This window comes from Oncorhynchus masou, chromosome 28 (assembly GCF_036934945.1).
Source record: "Oncorhynchus masou masou isolate Uvic2021 chromosome 28, UVic_Omas_1.1, whole genome shotgun sequence".
Lineage (NCBI taxonomy): Eukaryota > Metazoa > Chordata > Actinopteri > Salmoniformes > Salmonidae > Oncorhynchus > Oncorhynchus masou.
The window spans coordinates 84,835,267-84,848,178 of record NC_088239.1 but is presented as its reverse complement, the minus strand read 5'-3'; the positions used below and the strand labels follow the sequence as shown (position 1 = coordinate 84,848,178).

Here is a 12,912-nt window from a genome sequence, read left to right as displayed (position 1 = left end):
GTCATCCGTTACCATGCTCTTCACAGGTCATCCGTTACCATGCTCTTCACAGGTCATCCGTTACCATGCTCTTCACAGGTCATCCGTTACCATGCTCCTCACAGGTCATCCGTTACCATGCTCTTCACAGGTCATCCGTTACCATGCTCTTCACAGGTCATCCGTTACCATGCTCTTCACAGGTCATCCGTTACTATGCTCTTCACAGGTCATCCGTTACCATGCTCTTCACAGGTCATCCGTTACTATGCTCTTCACAACTTAATTGTTCTATTTAGCGTTATCACATCAATTCAGACAATTTATCGTAATATACAGTTGAAGTCGGATGTTTACATACACTTAGGTTGAATTGAATCTCATTTTTTTCAACCACTCCACAAATGTCTTGTTAACAAACTATAGTTTTGGCAAGTCGGTTAGGACATCTACTTTGTGCAGGACACAAGTCATTTTTCCAACAATTGTTAAGAGACAGATAAAGGACCTTATGAAGATGCTGGAGGAAACAGGAACAGAAGTATCTATATCCACAGTAAAACTAGTCCTATATCGACATAACCTGAAAGGCCGCTCAGCAAGGAAGAAGCCACTGCTCCAAAACCGCCATTAAAAAATGCCAGACTACGGTTTGCAACTGCACATGGGGACAAAGATCATACTTTTTGGAGAAATGTCCTCTGGTCTGATGAAACAAAAATATAACTGTTTGGCCAAAATGACCATCGTTATGTTTGGAGGTAAAAGGGGGAGGCTTTGAAGCCAAAGAACACCATCCCAACCGTGAAGCACGGGGGTGACAGTGCTTTATTGCAGGAGGGACTGGTGCACTTCACAAAATAGATGGCATCATGAGGAAGGAAAATTATGTGGATATATTGAAGCAACATCTCAAGACATCAGTCAGGAAGTTAAAGCTTGGGTCTTCCAAATGGACAATGACCCCAAGCATACTTCCAAAGTTTTATGAAAAATGGCTTCAGGACAACAATGTCAAGGTATTGGAGTGGCCATCACAAAGCCCTGACCTCAATCCTATAGAAAATGTGTGGGCAGAACTGAAAATGTGTGTGTGAGCAAGGAGGTCTACAAACCTGACTTAGTTACACCAGCTCTGTCAGGAGGAATGGGCCAAAATTCACCCAATTTATTGTGGGAAGCTTGTGGAAGGCTACTCGAAACGTTTGACCCAAGTTAAACAATTTAAAGGAAACTCTACCAAGTACTAATTGAGTGTATGTACACTTCTGACCCACTGAGAATGTGATGAAATAAATAAAAGCTGAAATCAATAATAGTCTCTACTATTATTCTGACATTTCACATTCTTAAAATAAAGTGGTGATCCTAACTGACCTAAAACAGGGAATTTTTACTAGGATTAAATGTCAGGAATTGTGAAACAGAGCTTGAACGTATTTGGCTAAGGTGTATGTAAACTTCCCACTTCAACTGTGCTTGTTTCTATTACATATCATGCTTTATTGGCATGGGTAACGTGTGTTTACATTGGGGCTTTATTGGCATGGGTAACGTGTGTTTACATTGGGGCTTTATTGGCAAGGGAAACGTGTGTTTACAATGGGGCTTTATTGTCATGGGAAACGTGTGTTTACATTGGGGCTTTATTGGCATGGGAAACGTGTGTTTACATTGGGGCTTTATTGGCATGGAAAATGTGTGTTTACATTGGGGCTTTATTGGCATGGGTAACGTGTGTTTACATTGGGGCTTTATTGGCATGGGTAACGTGTGTTTACATTGGGGCTTTATTGGCAAGGGAAACGTGTGTTTACAATGGGGCTTTATTGGCATGGGAAACATTTTTACATTGGGGCTTTATTGGCATGGAAAATGTGTGTTTACAATGGGGCTTTATTGGCAAGGGAAACGTGTGTTTACAATGGGGCTTTATTGGCAAGGGAAACGTGTGTTTACAATGAATAGTAGGGAGAGATAAACAGATCAATATTGCTGGTATTTACAATATTGTTTGTGTTCCACTGGGGGCCCTTTTCTCATCGCAACGGGCCACATCTTGCTGCTGCACACTGTGGTATTTTTGCCTAATAGATAAGGGAGTTTATCAATTTTTGATTTCTTTTCAACATCTTGTTTGGGTCTAGCAGGAGGGTTGGGAAGTTCAGCTCAGTTTCCACCTCGTTTTGTGGGCAGTGTGTCTTCTCTCGAGAGGCAGGTCTATTGCTGCCTCTCACAATAGCAAGGCTATGCTCATAGTCAAGGATGTTCTTAGTTTTGGGTCAGTCACAGTGAGTGGTCAGGTATTCTGCCACTGTATGCTCTCTAAGGCCAGATAGCATTCCAATGTGCTCTGTTTGTTTTGGTTGACGCTTTCCAGTGTGTCATGTAATTATCTTTTTGCTTTCTCAATGTTTGGTTGGGTCTAATTGTTTTGCTGTCCTGGGGCTATGTGGGGTCTGTTTGTCTTTGTGAACAGAGCCCCAGAACCAGCTGGATGATGGGACTCTAGGTTCATCTCTCTGTAGGTGATGGCTCTGTGGTGGAATGTGTGAGCATTGCTTCCTTTTAGGTGGATGTAGAATTGAACATGTTATTTATGGATTTTGATAACTAGTGGGTATCGGCCTAATTCTGCTCTGCATTGTTCGGGGTTTTGCGTTGTACACAGTATATTTTTTGTGAAATCTTGGTTGGTGAGCGGACCCCAGACCTCAGACCTAACAACCATAGAGGGAAATGGGTTCTATAACTGATTCTCTCTATCTTGTTCCCACTCAGTCCTGTGGGCCTTATATATTTTTGGCCTCCAGTCGACTGCCATGGAGGATTTAAAGGGCGTGATGTTCTACTTCCCTAGGCTCAGATGAACTGATTTTCTACTTCCCCAGAGTCAAATGAAGTCATGGTTACCATTTTTTTTTGTCTCTTTGTGGAGTTTTAGGATAATTGAAGTTAGCTTATCGTTAGCTTAGCACAATTGCTGGAAGTCTGCGGTACAGTAGCTAGCTCCTCTAAGAAGCAGTGAAATAGACCTAACTACTCAAGCTGGGTGGTTAGCACTTCATACTCTATGTATTCAGTAGCCATGAAGTGCTTTGAAAGGTTGGGCTTACATCAAATCAAATTTTAGTTGTCATATGCGCCGACTACAACAGGTAATAGACCTTACAGTGAAACACTTAATTACATGCCCTTAACCAACGATGCAGTTTTAAGAAAATACCTACAACAACAAAAAGTAATAGATAAGAATAACAAATAATTAAAGAGCAGCAGTAAAGTAACAATAGTGAGGCTATATACAGAGCCAATGTGCGGGGGCACCGGTTAGTCGAGGTAATTGAGGTAATGTGTACATGTTGTTAGAGTTAAAGTGACTATGCATAGATAATAAACAGAGAACAGCAGTAGTGTAAAAGAGGGGGGGAGCAATGCAAATAGTCTGGGTAGCCATTTGGTTAGATGTTCAGGAATCTTATGGGTTTGGGGTAGAAGCTTTTAAGAAGCCTTTTAGTCCTAGACCTGGCGCTCCATTACTGCTTGCCGTGTGGTCGCAGAGAGAACAGTCCATGACTAGGGTGGCTGGAGTCTTTGACAATTTTTAGGGCCTTCATCTGACCCCGCCTGGTATAGAGGTCCTGGATGGCAGGAAGCGGTGATGTACTGGGCCATAACCACTACCCTCTGTAGTGCCTTGCGATTGGAGGTTGAGCAGTTGACATACCAGGCAGTAATGCAACCGGTCAGGATGCTCTCGATGGTGCAGCTGTTGAATGTTTGGGGGATTTGGTCCAATCCAAATCTTTTCTGTCTCCTGAAGGGGAATAGGTTTTATGGTGCCCTTTTTTCACGACTGTCTTGGTGTGTTTCGACCATGATAGTTTGTTGGTGATGTGGACACCAAGGAACTGTGAAACTCTCAACCAGCTCCACTGCAGCCCCGCGTGCTGTTTTAGTGCCAGCATTGGTCTCAAATCAAATCAAATTTTATTTGTCGCATACACATGGTTAGCAGATGCTAACGCGAGTGTAGCGAAATTCTTGTGCTTCTAGTTCCGACAATTCAGTAATAACCAACAAGTAATCGAGCTAACAATTCCAAAACTACTACCTTACAAGTGTAAGGGGATAAAGAATATGTACATAAAGATATATGAATGAGTGATGGTACAGATCAGCATAGGCAAGATACAGTAGATGGTATTGAGTAGAGTATATACATATGAGATGAGTATGTAAACAAAGTGGCTAGTGATACATGTATTACATAAAGATGCAGTAGATGATATAGAGTACAGTATATACGTATACATATGAGATGAATAATGTAGGGTATGTAAACATTATATTAGGTAGCATTGTTTAAAGTGGCTAGTGATATATTTTACATAATTTCCCATCAATTCCCATTATTAAAGTGGCTGGAGTTGAGTCAGTGTGTTGGCAGCAGCCACTCAATGTTAGTGGTGGCTGTTTAACAGTCTGATGGCCTTGAGATAGAAGCTGTTTTTCAGTCTCTCGGTCCCAGCTTTGATGCACCTGTACTGACCTCGCCTTCTGGATGATAGCAGGGTGAACAGGCAGTGGCTCGGATGGTTGTTGTCCTTGATGATCTTTATGGCCTTCCTGTGACATTGGGTGGTGTAGGTGTCCTGGAGGGCAGGTAGTTTGCCCCCGGTGATGCGTTGTGCAGACCTCACTACCCTCTGGAGAGTCTTACGGTTGTGGGCGGAGCAGTTGCCGTACCAGGTGGTGCCGTACCAGGTGGTGATACAGCCCGCCAGAATGCTCTCGATTGTGCATCTGTAGAAGTTTGCGAGTGCTTTTGGTGACAGGCCGCTTAAAACCCTCTCCACTACTGTTCCATCGATGTGGATAGGGGGGTGTTCCCTCTGCTGTTTCCTGAAGTCCACAATCATCTCCTTAGTTTTGTTGACGTTGAGTGTGAGGTTATTTTCCTGACACCACACTCCGAGGGCCCTCACCTCCTCCCTGTAGGCCGTCTCGTCGTTGTTGGTAATCAAGCCTACCACTGTTGTGTCGTCCGCAAACTTGATGATTGAGTTGGAGGCGTGCGTGGCCACGCAGTCGTGGGTGAACAGGGAGTACAGGAGAGGGCTCAGAACGCACCCTTGTGGGGCCCCAGTGTTGAGGATCAGCGGAGTGGAGATGTTGTTGCCTACCCTCACCACCTGGGGGCGGCCCGTCGGGAAGTCCAGTACCCAGTTGCACAGGGCGGGGTCGAGACCCAGGGTCTCAAGCTTGATGACTAGCTTGGAGGGTACTATGGTGTTAAATGCCGAGCTGTAGTCGATGAACAGCATTCTCACATAGGTATTCCTCTTGTCCAGATGGGTTAGGGCAGTGTGCAGTGTTGTTGAGATTGCATCGTCTGTGGACCTATTTGGGCGATAAGCAAATTAGAGTGGGTCTAGGGTGTCAGGTAGGGTGGAGGTGATATGGTCCTTGACTAGTCTCTCAAAGCACTTCATGATGACGGAAGTGAGTGCTACGAGGCGGTAGTCGTTTAGCTCAGTTACCTTAGCTTTCTTGGGAACAGGAACAATGGTGGCCCTCTTGAAGCATGTGGGAACAGCAGACTGGTATAGGGATTGATTGAATATGTCCGTAAACACACCAGCCAGCTGGTCTGCGCATGCTCTGAGGGCGCGGCTGGAGATGCCGTCTGGGCCTGCAGCCTTGCGAGGGTTAACACGTTTAAATGTTTTCCTCACGTCGGCTGCAGTGAAGGAGAGTCCGCATGTTTTGGTTGCGGGCCGTGTCAGTGGCACTGTATTGTCCTCAAAGCGGGCAAAAAAGTTATTTAGTCTGCCTGGGAGCAAGACATCCTGGTCCGTGACGGGGCTGGTTTTCTTTTTGTAATCCGTGATTGACTGTAGACCCTGCCACATACCTCTTGTGTCTGAGCCGTTGAATTGAGATTCTACTTTGTCTCTATACTAACACTGAGCTTGTTTGATTGCCTTGCGGAGGGAATAGCTACACTGTTTGTATTCGGTCATATTTCCGGTCACCTTGCCCTGATTAAAAGCAGTGGTTCGCGCTTTCAGTTTCACGCGAATGCTGCCATCAATCCACGGTTTCTGGTTTGGGAATGTTTTAATCGTTGCTATGGGAACGACATCTTCAACTCACTTTCTAATGAACTCGCTCACCGAATCAGCGTATTCGTCAATGTTGTTGTTTGATGCAATACGAAACATATCCCAGTCCACGTGATGGAAGCAGTCTTGGAGTGTGGAATCAGATTGGTCGGACCAGCGTTGAACAGACCTCAGCGTGGGAGCTTCTTGTTTTAGTTTCTGTCTGTAGGCAGGGATCAACAAAATGGAGTCGTGGTCAGCTTTTCTGAAAGGAGAGCGGGGCAGGGCCTTATATGCGTCGCGGAAGTTAGAATAGCAATGATCCAAGGTTTTTCCAGCCCTGGTTGCGCAATCGATAAGCTGATACAATTTAGGGAGTCTTGTTTTCAAATTAGCCTTGTTAAAATCCCCAGCTCCAATGAATGCAGCATCAGGATATAGGGATTCCAGTTTCCAAAGTCAAATGAAGTTCGTTCAGAGCCATCGATGTGTCTGCTTGGGGGGGAATATATACGGCTGTGAATATAATCGAAGAGAATTCCCTTGGTAGATAATGCGGTCGACATTTGATTGTGAGGAATTCTAAATCAGGTGAACAGAAAGACTTGAGTTCCTGTATGTTGTTGTGGCCACACCACGTCTCGTTAACCATGAAGCATACGCCCCTGTGGTGGTCTGTGGTGGTATGTAGACAGCTACGAAAAATACAGATAGTGTGGTCCATTGCTTATCATGAGATACTCTACCTCAGACAAGCAAAACCTCAAGACTTCCTTAGATATCGTGCACCAGCTGTTGGTTACATATATGCATAGGCCCCCGCCCCTCGTCTTACCAGAGGCTGCTGTTCTATCCTGCCGATAGAGTGTATAACCCGCCAGCTGTATGTTCTTAATTTTGTCGTTCAGCCACGACTCGGTGAAACATAAGATATTACAGTCTTTAATGTTCCGTTGGTAGAATGTACGTGCTTTCAGTTTGTCCTATTTATTTTCCAGCGATTGTACGTTAGCTAGCAGCACGGAAGGCAAAGGCAGATTAATATCGTCTGATCCTCACAAGGCACCCTGATCTTTAAATCTCTTTCAATCTCAGTTTCCTTCTCCAGCGAATGCCGGGATCTGGTCGGGTGTCTGTAGTATCTCCCTCCCCTCCGACTCATTGAAGGAAAAACTCTTTGTCTAATCTGAGGTGAGTAATCACAGTTCTGATGTCCAGAAGCTATTTTTGGTCATAAGAGATGGTAGCAGCACATTATGTACAAAATAAGTTACGAACAATGCAGATTTTTTTTTTTAACAAAATGGGATGGTTGTATTAAGAGCCGATAAGACGGAAGCCATTGCCTCCAACATCATCAACCAGGAAACCCTGGATCCACTCTAAACCGCACCAACAGATCCACAGATGATCCACACTGCCCGGTTTCCTGGCTGAATTCCTAAACTGGAGTCCCTGTATGGGAGACCAGATGCTGCTGGAAGTGGTGTGTTGGAGGGCCAGTAGGAGGCACTCCCTGCTCAGTCCCTGGATGGGAGACCAGATGCTGCTGGATGTGGTGTTGGAGGGCCAGTAGGAGGCACTCCCTGCTCAGTCCCTGGATGGGAGACCAGATGCTGCTGGAAGTGGTGTTGTAGGGCCAGTAGGAGGCACTCCCAATCCCTGGATCCAATCCCTGGATGGGGAGACCAGATGCTGCTGGAAGTGGTGTTGGAGGGCCAGTAGGAGGCACTCCCTGCTCAGTCCCTGGATGGGAGACCAGATGCTGCTGGATGTGGTGTTGGAGGGCCAGTGGAGGCACTCCCTGGTCAGTCCCTGGATGGGAGACCAGATGCTGCTGGAAGTGGTGTTGGAGGGCCAGTAGGAGGCACTCCCTGGTCAATCCCTGGATGGGAGACCAGATGCTGCCCAGTGGTCAATCCCCTGGATGGGAGACCAGATGCTGCTGGAAGTGGTGTTGGAAGGCCAGTAGGAGGCACTCCCTGGTCAGTCCCTGGATGGGAGACCAGATGCTACTGGATGTGGTGTTGGAGGGCCAGTAGGAGGCACTCCCTGGTCAGTCCCTGGATGGGAGACCAGATGCTGCTGGATGTGGTGTGTTGGAGGGCCAGTAGGAGGCACTCCCTGGTCAATCCCTGGATGGGAGACCAGACGCTGCTGGAAGTGGTGTGTTGGAGGGCCAGTAGGAGGCACTCCCTGGTCAATCCCTGGATGGGAGACCAGACGCTGCTGGAAGTGGTGTGTTGGAGGGCCAGTAGGAGGCACTCCCTGGTCAATCCCTGGATGGGAGACCAAATGCTGCTGGAAGTGGTGTTGGAAGGCCAGTAGGAGGCACTCCCTGGTCAGTCCCTGGATGGGAGACCAGATGCTGCTGGATGTGGTGTTGGAGGGCCAGTAGGAAGCACTCCCTGGTCAATCCCTGGATGGGAGACCAGATGCTGCTGGAAGTGGTGTTGGAAGGCCAGTAGGAGGCACTCCCTGGTCAATCCCTGGATGGGAGACCAGACACTGCTGGAAGTGGTGTGTTGGAGGGCCAGTAGGAGGCACTCTTCCCTCTGGTCCAAAAAATAAATATCCCAATGCCCCAGGGCGGTGTCCTGTGTAGGGTGCCGTCTTTCGGATGGGACGTTAAACGGTTGTCCTGACTCTCTGAGGTCATTAAAGATCCCATAAGAGCAGGGGTGTTAACCCCGGTGTCCTGGCTAAATTCCCAATCTGATCCTCAAACCATCACGGTCACCTAATAATCCCCAGTTTACAATTGGCTCGTTCATCCCCCTCCCTCTCTCCTGTAACTATTCCCCAGGTCGTTGCTGTAAATGACATTGTGTTCTCAGTCAATTTACCTGGTAAAATAAGGATTAATTCAAATAAATAAATAAAATAGTCACTTTATCCCTACCTACTTGTACAAATTACCTCGACTATCTTGTACATTGACTCCGGTACACCCTGTATATAGCCTCATTATTATTATTATTGTTATTATTGTTGTTGTTATTGAACATTTTTTTAAATAAAAGTTCAATATAAAATTGTATTGTGTTACTTTTTTCATTTTTTACTTTATTTAGTAAAATTTGTATATTTTTAATATATTTTGATTTAGTAAGTATTATCTTAACTATTTATTGAACTGCATCGTTGGTTAAGAGCTTTTAAGTAAGAATTTCACGGTAAAGTCTACATCCGTTCCATTCAGCGTATGTGACGAAATAAAGTTTAATTTGATACTTTACAAGTGTACATGAAACCGAAGTTATTTAAACAAATAACATTTCTCCAAAGTAGACATTTCATTAATCCGGCGTTGTCGCAAGGATAAGCTGTGACTTCTCAAGTCAACACAGCTAGCCAGTCAATATGCAACAAGCCTGTATTGACACTGTTTAAAACAATAACTATTGTCCTTCAGGAGAAATGCCAAACCCTGCGCCTCAATTTGCAATCGCAAATAAAACAGCCTCGTGTTCCCTTCACAAACAGTGATACACAGTCCGTCCCTTTCCAAACATTTTTACAGCTGAAACATTCCTCAGATGACTTTTCAGACTTTTTACTCATGACTTCCAGGCTTGTTTTATTCCACCGGGTTAATTCACTGATCATGTGGCTCTGAAAAGCCAGCCTGTCCATATAATACATCCTTTAGTGCCTTTTCGGACTCGTGTCCATACGTCCATGATGAGGTCGGCATGGAATAACTTTCACACGCAATAGGCTTAACAGAGCTGAGATTTTGCTTTTCTAGAGTTATTGGACCACCGAGAATCTTTTTGTCTATTTCACCCCAAAAAAAGAAAAACAGAGAGAGAAAGGACACATGTCACCAATCACGTTGATCCATGGAAATGTCTCCTTACGTAGGTAGTTTCTGGAAATGTCACCAATCACGTTGATCCATGGAAATGTCTCCTTACGTAGGTAGTTTCTGGAAATGTCTCCTTACGTAGGTAGTTTCTGGAAATGTCTCCTTATGTATGTAGTTTCTGGAAATGTCACCAATCACGTTGATCCATGGAAATGTCTCCTTACGTAGGTAGTTTCTGGAAATGTCACCAATCACGTTGATCCATGGAAATGTCTCCTTACGTAGGTAGTTTCTGGAAATTGCGTAGGTAGTTTCTCACCAATCACGTTGATCCATGGTAGTTTCTGGAAATGTCTCCTTACGTAGGTAGTTTCTGGAAATGTCTCCTTACGTAGGTAGTTTCTGGAAATTTCTCCTTACGTAGGTAGTTTCTGGAAATGTCTCCTTACGTAGGTAGTTTCTGGAAATGTCTCCTTACGTAGGTAGTTTCTGGAAATGTCTCCTTACGTAGGTAGTTTCTGGAAATGTCTCCTTACGTAGGTAGTTTCTGGAAATGTCTCCTTACGTAGGTAGTTTCTGGAAATGTCTCCTTACGTAGGTAGTTTCTGGAAATGTCTCCTTACATAGGTAGTTTCTGCCACTGCCCTGTGATTTCACGATCTACAAATATCAATGTTTATGGATATTAACTTTGTATACTATTTTTATTATTGAACTCCTTCGTTGGAAAATGTCCACAATAATTGTAAAATCCACAAACAACAAAACCCCTTATTGTCTGTAGACAGTGCATTGACTGATTCATCTCCATTTAATTACGATTTGATAGGTTAATTATCCATCTTGTATAATATTGAGAAGTAGGCATAGTTCTGGGGCGGCAGGTAGCCTAGTGGTTAGAGCGTTGGACGAGGTTGCAAGATCGAATCCCAGTAGCTGACCAGGTACAAATCTGTCGTTCTGGCCCTGAACAAGTTTAACCCTCTGTTTCTAGGCCGTCATTGAAAATAAGATTTTGACTTGCCTAGTTAAATAAAGGTCATAAAATAACTCTCTACCAAGGTTTTCCAGCACACAGCTTTGACCTGTTGGTATTATACTTTAAACTATGTTTGCTTAGGATTCAAACCTTCTCAAACAGTCTCATTCACTCTCAAAGAGGAGGTGCTTCCACAATAATGTGATTTATATCACATACGAGAAAAAGCTTTTTAAAATTATATGAAAACAAGCTTTGCTTTAATAGTTACAAGACCATCATGATTAATTGAGCAATAATGTATTAATATACATTCATTAATATATAATTGTAATGTGGTGCCTGCCAGTATTTCCTTAAACCTTTATATTTAGAAATACATGTCATTAAGAGAAAAAAATACATATTGCATGATATTTTTGGGGTCACTAGGTAAGCCAGTCACGGCCGGTTGTGATACAGCCTGGAATCGAACCAGGTCTGTAGTGACGCCTCTAGCACTGAGATGCGTTGGAAACTGTATCACAGCCGACCATGACTGACTTAAGTAAAGGTTAAAAAAAATTATATTGAAATAAGCTTAGAAACACTTGTTTTGCAAACACGGTCCTGTTTTATCAATTACTGTGTATATATATACAGTTGAAGTCAGAAGTTGTTTACAGATTATTTCACTTATAATTCACTGTATCACAATTTCAGTGGGTCAGAAGTGTACATACACTGTGACAGCTTGGAAAATTCCAGAAAATGATATCATGGCTTTAGAAGCTTCTGATAGGCGAATTGACATAATTTGAGTCAATTGGAGGTGTACTTGTGGATGTATTTCAAGGCCTACCTTCAAAGTTAGTGCCTCTTTACTTGACATCATGGGACAATCAAAAGAAATCAGCCAAGACCTCAGAAAAATAATTGTAGACCTCCACAAGTTTGGTTCATCCTTGGGAGCAATTTCCAAACGCCTGAAGGTACCACATTCATCTGTATAAACAATAGTATGCAAGTATAAACACCATGGGACCAGGCAGCCGTCATATCGCTCAGGAAGGGGACGCGTTCTGTCTCCTAGAGGTGAACATACTTTGGTGTAAAAAGTGCAAATCAATCCCAGAACAACAGCAAAGGACCTTGTGAAGATGCAGGTGGAAACAGGTACAGAAGTATCTATATCCACAGTAAAACGAGTCCTATATCGACATAACCTGAAAGGCCGCTCAGCAAGGAAGAAGCTCCTGCTCCAAAACCGCCATTAAAATGCCGGACTACAGTTTGGAGCTGCACATGAGGACAAAGATCGTACTTTTGGAGAAATGTCTGGTCTGTTGAAACAAAAACAAAAATATAACTGTTTGGCCATAATGACCAACCATCGTTATGTTAGGAGGAAAAGGGGGGAGGCTTTGAAGCCAAAGAACACCATCCCAACTGTGAAGCACAGGGTGGCAACATCAAGCAGTGGAGGTGCTTTGCTGGAAGAGGTAGGAAAATGATGTGGATATATTGAAGCAACATCTCAAGAGATCAGTTAGGAAGTTAAAGCTTGGTCGTAAATGGGTCTTCCAAATGGACAATGACCCCAAGCATACTTCCAAACTAGTGGAAAAATGGCTTAAGGACAACAGTCAAGGTATTGGAGTGGCCATCACAAAGCCCTGACCTCAATCCCATAGAAAATGTGTGGGCAGAACTGAAAAAGTGTGTGCGAGCAAGGAGGCCTACAAACCTGACTCAGTTACAACAGCTCAGTCAGGAGGAATGGGCCAAAATTCACCCAACTTACTGTGGGAAGCTTGTGGAAGGCTACCCGAAACGTTTGACCCAAGTTAAACAATTTAAAGGCAATGCTACCAAATACTAATCAAGTGTATGTAAACTTCTGACCCATTCTCTCTACTATTATTCTGACATTTCACATTCTTAAAATAAAGTGGTGATCCTAACTGACCTAAGATAGGGAATTTTTAAATCTCAGGAATTGTGATAAACTGAGTTTAAATGTATTTGGCTAAGGTGTATGTAAACTTCTGACTTCA

At 44.0% G+C, this 12,912-nt stretch overlaps 1 protein-coding gene across 2 annotated transcripts in view; it reads left to right on the top strand.

Moving 5' to 3' along the window:
- The window catches only part of LOC135518424 (ras-related protein Rab-27B), a 94,493-nt gene that overhangs the window by 32,055 nt on the left and 49,526 nt on the right, over positions 1–12,912 (top strand). The window contains exon 2 of one of the 2 annotated variants that reach the window (XM_064943598.1): positions 7,182–7,277. The exons of the other annotated variant lie outside the window; for it this stretch is intronic. The gene's annotated coding sequence lies outside the window, so the exon portion shown is untranslated. The remainder of the gene's footprint in view (positions 1–7,181; positions 7,278–12,912) is intronic. 2 annotated transcript variants of the gene reach the window in all.